At 42.4% G+C, this 10,174-nt stretch overlaps 1 long non-coding RNA gene across 1 annotated transcript in view; it reads left to right on the forward strand.

Annotated features, from left to right (window-relative positions):
- Positions 1-1,935: 1,935 nt before the first annotated feature.
- LOC122558679 overlaps positions 1,936-10,174 on the forward strand; it is a 19,577-nt gene continuing 11,338 nt past the window's right edge. Inside the window, exon 1 of the long non-coding RNA XR_006314226.1 lies at positions 1,936-2,255. This is a non-coding gene — a long non-coding RNA (uncharacterized LOC122558679). The remainder of the gene's footprint in view (positions 2,256-10,174) is intronic.

The following is a 10,174-nucleotide window of genomic DNA, read 5'->3' on the forward strand; positions in this document are numbered from 1 at the left end:
AGCTGCTTCCTCAATACACACATTCCTGCTTAGGTTTGTATCACCTGCAAATTTGGAAATATTACATTTGGTCCCCACACTCAAATTATTGTGAACACCTGAGGCAAATCCTTGCAATATCCCACTAGTCACAGCCTACCACGAATCACCCTTTATTCCTACTCTCTGTTTCTGTCTGTTAGCCAATCCTGACTCCTTGCCAGTAAATTATCATCAATCCCATATGTTTTGCTTTTACTAATTACCTCCTTTGGAGGTCTTTATTAAAAGACTTTTTAAAATCTATTGGTTCTGTTTTATCAAATTTGTTCATAATGGTCAAATATGATTTCCATTCTCAAGTCAATGCTGACTGTGTCCTATCAGATAATGATCTATAAGATATCGGTTTATCCTGTCCTTTATAATAAATTGTGGCATTTTTCTTACTGTTAATGTAAGGCTGATAACTCTGTAATTCCCTGTTTCCCTCTTGCTCCATTCTTAAATTTTGGGATGACATTTTCAATCTTCCAGAAATCCCAAGACATAGTAGGCTATGGACCAAGTTCAGGTAAATGGGATTGATGTAATTTGGTATTTGTTAGTCAACATCGATTTGATAGCAAAGGCCTTGTTACTTTGCTGTGTGACTATGACTCAACACATCAAATATCGCTCTTGCTACCTCCTTCAATACTCTGGGATGAGGAACATCAGGTCCTGGGGACTTATCAACTTTCAGCTCCATTAATTAGTAAAAGAAAGGGAAGAAACTGGGAAATACCTTTCAATGCCAATTTACATCACTTTCAACCGAGTAGCTTTCTTTCTACATCTTATAGTTATAAGGTACTGTTACCTTGCGATTAGAATAATGCATTTGTTCATGAAAGGGTGAAAAGTATTCTAATAACCTGAAGAAATACCTGTCAGTGACACAAGTTAGAAATTTTCTCCTCAGCTCTTGAGTCTATGAACCTTTTAGGAGCTAAGTGCTTATCACAACCTTTGGTAGCAGCTGCACACAACTTTGCTTCCATTAAATTTAATTGTGCATTTTCCTCTGTTTAGTTTAAATGTGACCCCACCCAACACCACACACCCCTGCATTCCTTGTCTGACTCTAATGCTATAATTTGAGTATGGCTTCATTTGACTTGTTTTAGCTGTAAAGTCAATAATCTGTTGTCTTTGCTAATTGCTGTTCCTATGTTCGAACATGTGGTGCTTTTATCCTGCTAAAGCTTTGAGATTCTTTCAACTTTATCCTTTGCTATTTCACCATTACTCATGGAGTACTTATTACTGGCCATTTCTTTTTTCCTAATTACCGTACTCTAAAATTAGCTGTATTAAATTTCACCACTCCTCATTACACCCATTGACACATTTGGTCAACCCATTTTGTAGTTTGTAAATGGACCCACTTCATATCCCACTGCTCCTCCAATCTCCATTTCAGCTGCAAATCTGATCAGTCTTTGAGCTTTGAAGTGAAAGTCAATAATCTCTATTACATAAAATCATCAATAAACTGTCTCCAGTTGTGCTAGGAGAAAAACCTTGTTGAAGAAATGAAAGCAAAAATACCTGGGATGCTGGAAATCTGAAATAAACACAAAAGCACTGGAACTACTCAGCAGGTTTGGCAAGGTCTGCGGACAGAGAGAAACTAAGTTAACATTTTGAGTCCAGTATGAATCCTCTTCATGTTTTCTTCTTCCTCCAGTAAAAAGCTCCTTAAAATCTATTTCTTTGAACAGGATTTGTTTGTTTGCCTTACTATCCCCTGACTTAGCTCCATGTCAAATTTTGTTTGATAATGCTCCTGTAAAATGCCTTGGGATGTTTTATTAAATTAAAGGTGTTATATAAATAGGTGTTCTGATGAAATTGACTTGAAAAGTTAATTTTGTCTCTCTCTCTGTCTTTCTGTCCTCAGATGGCAAATCTTTTCCTTGATCTTGATGAACAAGATTACAAATACAGAGAGAATTCACTTCCCTTTTTAGCTGTGGCTGCAAGTTACAAGATTTGAAAACTGCATTGCCCCTCTTCTCTGTTACCTTTTCTGCACATTACTCTCGGACACACAGTTCCCAGAGCCCTCTGCATCTCTGAGTTCTGTGACGTCACATTAGAAAGTTTACACCTGCCAGCCTTTGAACTGTTGAATAAACTGAAAACCCAGTGATGTATACTCTTCCACCTGTGCACAACTATACCCAGTGACCTTTGTGCAACGACGTGCATATATCATGAGGCTAACTCAGGTTAGTGTTCTTTAATTTTGTGTTTGGGTAAAGCCACACTTATACCAGAAGAGACCTTTTCATTGCAAGTACTAGAGTAGGGCGAATTGTGGGTACACTTGTTAAGTGTTAATAGTGATGTGGTAGACCAAAGGGAGAAAAGCAGATAACAGCACTTCACTAAATAAAATCACGTTTGTTTTTCAGACATTTATAATTCAAAGGTAAAGTTAAAAATAACACAGGATGGGTTCATAGATCATTGGTTGGGCAAGATGTAAACAGACAAAATTGACCTAATTCCACTTACATCCTTTAAAAGAGTATGTTTATACTGCTGCTGCTTGGGTTGTTAGCTGATGAAAGGGATCACCTGTCTCCTGTTGGTTAATGTTTTTCTGACTGTATTTTTCATGTAGTTTTAAAGATAAAAACATTTGGACTTATTTAGCATTCAGCTTTCATTCAGAATATGTTATTTTTATGACAAACACAATACTTGCAAATTATAACTATTGTGATAAAGTGTGGGAAATTCAGCATCCTACTTTTGTGAAGCAACTCACATGAAATAAAATGATATCTACAAGAGCTTCTGCTTATAGTTTTATTGGAGGAATTCACAATGGTTGATAGAGAAGACTCATTTTGTACATGGGAAGGAAGATCTTAAAGCTACCTCCGGATAATAGCTTTCATTTGTATTTATTAATGATGTTGCTGAAGAGATAAATATTGTGTAGTACACCAGTTGAAATTCATGACCTCTTCTTTGAAAACGGGCTATGAGTTCTTTTTAACTCCCGTCTGAGAGGGCAAACATGGTTTAGCATCTCAACTGAAAGAATGTACCTCAGATAATGCATTAATGCAGCAGTGCTAACCACTGGGCCACCCTACCATCCCAACTCCAAAAGATATGTCTTTAAACAGATCTAAGTCCACATTTTTAGATTAGAGCTTTATTTTTATTAAAATTCTTGCCCCACTGGTCCCAGGCTTCCCATATTTACACAACCATTTATCCTAAATTAACCTATCCATCACCTATCCCCTCAGATCTCAGGCATTTCTTCAGATGGTGTTGGATTACACAGCACCCTCTCACTTACACCCTCAAGTCTCAGCCCCAATTATGGGCTCAAGTGTGTGACGTGACTCTGGAGCCTTTAAGCTTCTGACTCACAGGCACATGTGCTATCATTGAGTCACAGCTGACACCCCTGTGTTTGCAAGTCTGTACAAACGTAGAATTGAAATTCAAACAAATTACTTGCCACCTCACATTTGCTTCCCAAATTTGATGGAATGAAGTTGATGAGGTTTTCTGAAATTTCCAAATTATATTATATAAAGATATCTGAGTTTCCCATGTTTTTACTCCAAATTTTAAAAATTTATACATTTTGTGGAATGTGGGCATCGCTGGCTGGCCCAGCATTTATTGCCCATCCCTAGATGCCCCTTGAGAAGGTGGTGGTGAGCTTCATTCTTGAACCACTGCTGTCCACCTGTTTTGGTTGACCCACAATGCCCTTACGTACGGAATTCCAGGATTTTGACCCATTGACTCCGCCACGCTGAAGGTTGGCGTTATATTTCCAAGTCAAGGTGGGGAGTAGCTTAGAGGGGAACTTGAAGGTGGTCATGTTCCCATACATCCTTGTCCTTCAAGAAGTGGTCATGGGTTTTGAAGGGGCTGTCAGAGGATCTTGGTGAATTTCTGCATTGCATCTTGTAGATAGTACACACTGCTGCTACTGAGTATCAGTGGTGGAAGGAATGGATGCTTGCAAATGTGGTGCCAATCAAGTGGACTGCTTTGTCCAGAATGGTGTCAAGCTTCTTGAATATTGTTGGAGCCGCACTCATCCAGGAAAGTGGGGAGTATTCCATCACACTTCTGACATGTGTCTTGTAGATGGTGGACAGACTTTGGGAAGTCAGGAGGTGAGTTACTCACTGCAGTATTCCTAGCCTCTGAACTGCTTTTGTAGCCACTGTGTTTACTTGGTGAGTCCAGTAGAGTTTCTGGTCAATCCTAGTAACTCCCAGGATGTTGGTTGTGAGGGATTCAGTGCTGGTAACACCATTGAATGTCAAGGGGTGATGGTTAGACTGTCTCTTATTGAAGATGGTCATTGCCTGACATTTGCGTGGCGTGAATGTTACTTGCCACTTGTCAGCCTAAGCCTGGATATGTCCAGATCTTGTTGCATTTGGACATGGACTGCTTCAGTATCTGAGGCGTTGCGAATGGTGCTGAACATTGTGCAATCATCGATGGACATTCCCCCTTCTGACCTTATGATGGAGGGAAAGCCATTGATGAAGCAGCTGAAGATGGTTGGGCCTCAGACACTACCCTGAGGGATTCCTGCAGAGATGTTCTGGAGCTGAAATGACTAACCTCCACCAACCAGAACAATCTTCCAATGTGTTAAGTGGAGAGTTTGCCCCCAATACCTATTGATACCAGTTTTGCTAGGGCTCCTTGACCATTGGTTGAATGCAGCCTTGATGTCAAGGGCTGTCACTCTCACCTCACTTCTGGAATTCTGCTCTTCTGTCCATGTTTAAACCAAGGCTGTAAGGAGGTCAGGTGCTGAGTGACCCTGGCAGAACCCAAACTGGGCATCACTGAGCAGGTTATTGCTGAGCAGGTGCTGCTTGACAACACTGTTGCTGACACCTTCCATCACTTTACTGATGATTGAGAGTAGACTGATGGGATGATAATTGGCTGGTTTGTATTTTTCCTGCTTTGTATGTACAGGACATACTTGGGAAATATTCCACATTGTCAGGTAGATGCCAGTGTTGTAGCTGTACTGGAGCAGCTTGGCCAGGGGAGCGGCAAGTTCGGAAGCACAAGCCTTCAGTACTATTGCTGGAATGTTGTCAGGGCCCATAGCCTTTGTAGTATCCAATGTCTCCAACCATTTCTTGATGTCACGTGGAGTGAATTGAATTGGCTGAAGACTGGTAACTGTAATGCTGGGGGCCACTGGAGAAGGCAGTGATGATCATCCACACGGCACTTCTGTCTGAAAATTGCTGCCAAAATGTCAGCCTTATCTTCTGCTCTGATATACTGGGCTCCTCCATCATAAAGCTTGGGATGTTCTTAGAGCCTCCTCCTCCAGTGAGTTATTTAATCAACACCACCATTCACGACTGGGTGTCGCAGAACTGCAAAGCTTAGATCTATTCCATTGGTTGTGGGATCACTTAGCTCTGACTGTCACTTGCTGCTTATGTTACTTGACAAAAAAGTAATCCTGTTTGGTGAAAAAGCAAAGCTTAACAAAAGCAATAAAGATGTTTCGTGGATTGCATCTCTTGTGAAGGGGAATACTAATGGGAATTGAATTGAGGAGGGATCGTACTGGGTGACAGAGAAAATCCGATAGTGTTGGTGTCAGTGGGCGGGTGGTGATAGAGTTCAACAGCCAGGTTTGGATCAGAAATTGGCTAGCTGGAAGAAGACAGAGGGTGGTGGTTGATGGGAAATATTCACCCTGGCGTTCAGTTACTAGTGGGGAACTGCAAGAACCTGTTTTGGGTCCACTATTGTCTGTCATTTTTATAAATGACCTGGATGAGGGCATAGAAGGATGTGTTCATAAATTTATGGATGACACTAAGGTCAGTAGAGTTGTGAATAGTGACGAAAGATGTTGTAGGTTACAGAGGGACATGGATAAGCTTCAGAGCTGGGCTCAGAGGTGGCAAATGGAGTTTAATGTGGAAAAATGTGAGGTGACTCACTTTGGAAGGAGTAACAGGAATGCAGAGTACTGGGCTAATGGTAAAAGTCTTGGTAGCATAGATGAGCAGAGAGATCTCGGTGTCCAGGTACATAAATCTTTGAAAGTTGCCACCCAGATCGATATGGTTGTTAAGAAGGCATATGATGTGATAACTTTTATTGGTAGAGGGATTGATTTTCGGAGCCATGAGATCATTCTGCAGCTGTACAGCCACATTTGGAGTATTGTGTACAGTTCTGGTCACCACATTATAGGAAGGATGTGGAAGCTTTGGAAAGAGTTCAGAGGAGATTCACTAGGATGTTGCCTGGTATGGAGGAATGGTCTTACGAGGAAAGGCTGAGGGACTTGAGGCTGTTATTGTTAGAGAGAAGAAGGTTGAGAGGTGACTTAATTAAGACATATAAGATAATCAGAGGGTTAGATAGGTTGAACAGTGAGAGCCTTTTTCCTCGGATGGTGATGGCTAGCACAACGGGACATAGATTTAAATTAAGGGGTGATAGGTATAGGACAGATGTCAGAGGTAGTTTCTTTACTCAGAGAGTAGTAGGGGAGTGGAATGCACTGTCTGCAAGATTAGTAGACTTGCCAACTTTAAGGGCACTTAAATGGTCATTGGATGGGCATATGGACAAGAATGGAATAGTGTAGGTTAGATGGGCTTCAGATTGGTTCCACCGGTCAGCGCAACATCGAGGGCCGAAGGGCCTGTACTGCTCTGTAATGTTCTATGTTCTATGAGGTAGAAAGGATTGAGGGAGCAGATGATAGAACTGAGTGATGAAACAAATGAAAGGTAAATAAAGAACAATACAAAAAATTAGCCAGATGATGACCTGGGATTCACTGTGCACTGCATTTGGACAACTGGGTCTTTGAGGGAGTGAAGAGAGATCCAAAACATTCAGAGAGACATTAGTCACAATGAGAAAGACCTTGGCTACTATTGGATAAAGCAGCAGTCACCAGGAAGGCATGGGGCAGGCAGTTGTCAGCTGGCCAGCAAAGCCCCGACTCGAGTTTACATCGAGTTAACTGCTTGCAATCAAGGCCATCTGCCCCTTTAAAGGATGAGGGCCCTCACCAAAGACAACCCAGGTGGATGATTGACTGCTCTCCCCAGCCATTTACACCACCAGAGCCAACAGTCACAGCGCTGCCCAAAAGTAGAGGAGGAGACACCGCTTCAAGTAAAGCCAGGATCACCCCTGTCAGGGACCATGCAGGAACGGAGTGGGGAGGAGGCTCCCATGTGTAAGGGGCACTGTCCATGGGCCACGGTGAGTTTCACCAGGGTACACCTGGATGTGTTCCCACATGGCAAAGTGGGTACCTGCCAGACTGATAAATACCTTGGTAGTAAAGAAGCACTGGGCATCTCATAAATATCCCACCCAATTTTACACTCCTACCTCTGTTCACCTTCAAGAAAGGGGTCCAATCCGTGCTCCTGGGATTTGAACACATCATATCCTGTGTATTGGGTCTGAAGTAAATGGGATGGCTTGGATCTCAGGAGGTTGTCGTTTGTGAAGAAAATTAGTTTAGAACTGTTTGATTCTGTCTAGAATGACCTTTGAGCGAAAAGCCAAGGAATGGAAGTGATCATGCAGCTTGGGGTGGTTACTGATGTACCCATAACTCTTATTTGAAGTCTTCAGTTTTGCCCTCCTATAGCATTAACATGGCCTTCCAATGTCTCAAATGGCATTCTCAGTGATGTGACCTTTTCAATCTCCATGTGGTTACTGACCACTCCATCCTTCTCCAAGCTGTTTTCTCTTTATTGTCCATGATGAGATTACTGTGCTCATTCCATTCTTGTACATCAGCTACCTGAGAAGAGCAGGCCCATCCCTGGTTCCTCCCTTTCATGATCCACATCCTGTTGTGGCAACATTATCTGCAAATGGTTCTCCCACATACACCGCTGATGTTCAGCTTGACTTTACCATTATCCAATTTAACTGCACCACTGCTACAATGCTGCCACACTACTGCTGTGACATCCAGTCCTAACCAAAGTCCAAAATTCTCAAGCTGACCCCCGCGGAGATTAAAACGATCACCTTTGGTCCTCGTTGTTTCCTTCATTGGCCCTGGCCTGCTCTGCCACTCCATCCTCTGAACTCTATTATAGTTAATCTGATCTCTTTAGCGTCCACTCTCTTTTTACCATCATTAACAGCTCTTTTTTTAAGCACTGAGATCTATGATCTTTAAACTCTTATGCTAAATCCCCGTGATGTCACATCTTTAGAATCTTCATGAAAGCTCACTTAGTTGAGGAAGATCTTATAACTATCCTCTGAGTATTGCCTTCTGTGGTTTAGATTAGATTAGATTACTAACAGTGTGGAAACAGGCCCTTCGGCCCAACAAGTCCACACCGACCCTCCGAAGAGCAACCCACCCAGACCCATTCCCCTATATTTACCCTTTCCCCTAATACTATGGGCAATTTAGCACGGCCAATTCACCTAACCTGCACATCTTTGGACAGTGTCCATTTTATTCTTACACTTATTAGAGCCTTTGGAATCCCCCCTCCCAATATTTTGCTATATAAATACAGTTTCTCTTGGTGCACTTCATGGTCAATGTGGGCATCATCCCTACAGGTTCTGTCTCAGCAGGTAGACAGATGCAGAGCTGTACCATTGGTTGCAATGACCTTGCAACTGGCAAAATAATTAGCAGTTATATCTGAACATTGTCTGCCAGCTTCCAGTGCCATGCTGGATGGTAATTCCGGACTCTCGGGATGGTGGTACAGAGAGAAAAACCTGACTATTCTCCTTTGTAGCCATCTTCAGAGATTATTACACACCTCAGGCGCAGGTAGAACCTAAAGCCAGGCCTCCTGGGTCAGAGGTAAGGACACCTCCACTCTGCAACAAGTGCCTTTCATCAAACCTCGTTCGCCCTATGATCAGACATTGAGTTAGGATGCTCCCTTGCTGGGCTGTTGTTTATGATCAGATTTCAATTATTATTCCTCCCGTTCCTTCATCTTTTCAAAGAACTTGAAATGTATTTTGTACCTTTCCAAAAATTGCAACAATTTGTCCTCATTTTCTGCAGCATTGTCTCTGTCCACATTCCTTCAATTTTGTTCTGAATTCCCAATCCCACAACTCGTTTACTTCGTTATACATACACTAAAGAGTAGTTGGAGCTGTGTGTTACTCTACAAAAGAGCAGACGCAGAAAGATTGCATTCTAGACTAATATTGCGAAAACCTGATTCTTACAATTCTACACAGTGCAGATTGCATATCAAAAACAGAAATTGCTGGAAAATCTCAGCAGGTCTGGCAGCAATTGTGGACAGAAATCCAAGTTAACGTTTCAGGTTGGTGACCCTTCTTCAGTTCTGATGCTTCCAGACCTGCTGAGATTTTCCAGCAACTTCTGTTTTTGTTTCAGATTTCCAACATCCACAGCTGTTGTGTTTTTTTTTGTTCAGGTTACTCATACATTCAGTTAGCCATTAAAAACACACCAGATCCATTCACGATCAACACATTTCCATCAAGCATCTAACCTTCAGACTTGTGGATAAAAGGTCTTGCTTAGAAATTACTTTTTTAAAAACTCGCTCTGAGATATTTGCTGCATTCCCATGATCAACTGTATTTTCAGGTCACCTCAACTTCCAGCTGAACCATCTCATTCCCCCCTCAGCATCTAGCACAACCATCTCACTCTCTCCCTCAACTTCCAGCACAACCATCTCACTCCCTCCCTCAGCTTCCAGCACAACCATCTCACTTCCTCCCTCAGCTTCCAGTGTAACCATCTCACTTCCTCCCTCAGCTTCCAGTGTAACCATCTCACTCCCTCCCTCACTTCCCAATGTAACCATCTCCCTCCCTCCCTCAGTTTCAGTGTAACCATTTAATTCCCTCCCACAGTTTCCAGTGTAACCATCTCACTCCCTCCCTCAGTTCCCAGTATAACCATCTTACACCCTCCCTCAATTTCCAGTGTAACCATCTCACTCCCTCCCTCAGATTAGATTACTTACAGTGTGGAAACAGGCCCTTCGGCCCAACAAGTCCACACCGCCCCACTGAAGCACAACCCACTCATACCCCTACATTTACCCCTTACCTAACACTACGGGCAATTTAGCATGGCCAATTCACCTGACCTGCACAT

This window comes from Chiloscyllium plagiosum, chromosome 17, assembly GCF_004010195.1.
Source record: "Chiloscyllium plagiosum isolate BGI_BamShark_2017 chromosome 17, ASM401019v2, whole genome shotgun sequence".
Classification (NCBI taxonomy): domain Eukaryota; kingdom Metazoa; phylum Chordata; class Chondrichthyes; order Orectolobiformes; family Hemiscylliidae; genus Chiloscyllium; species Chiloscyllium plagiosum.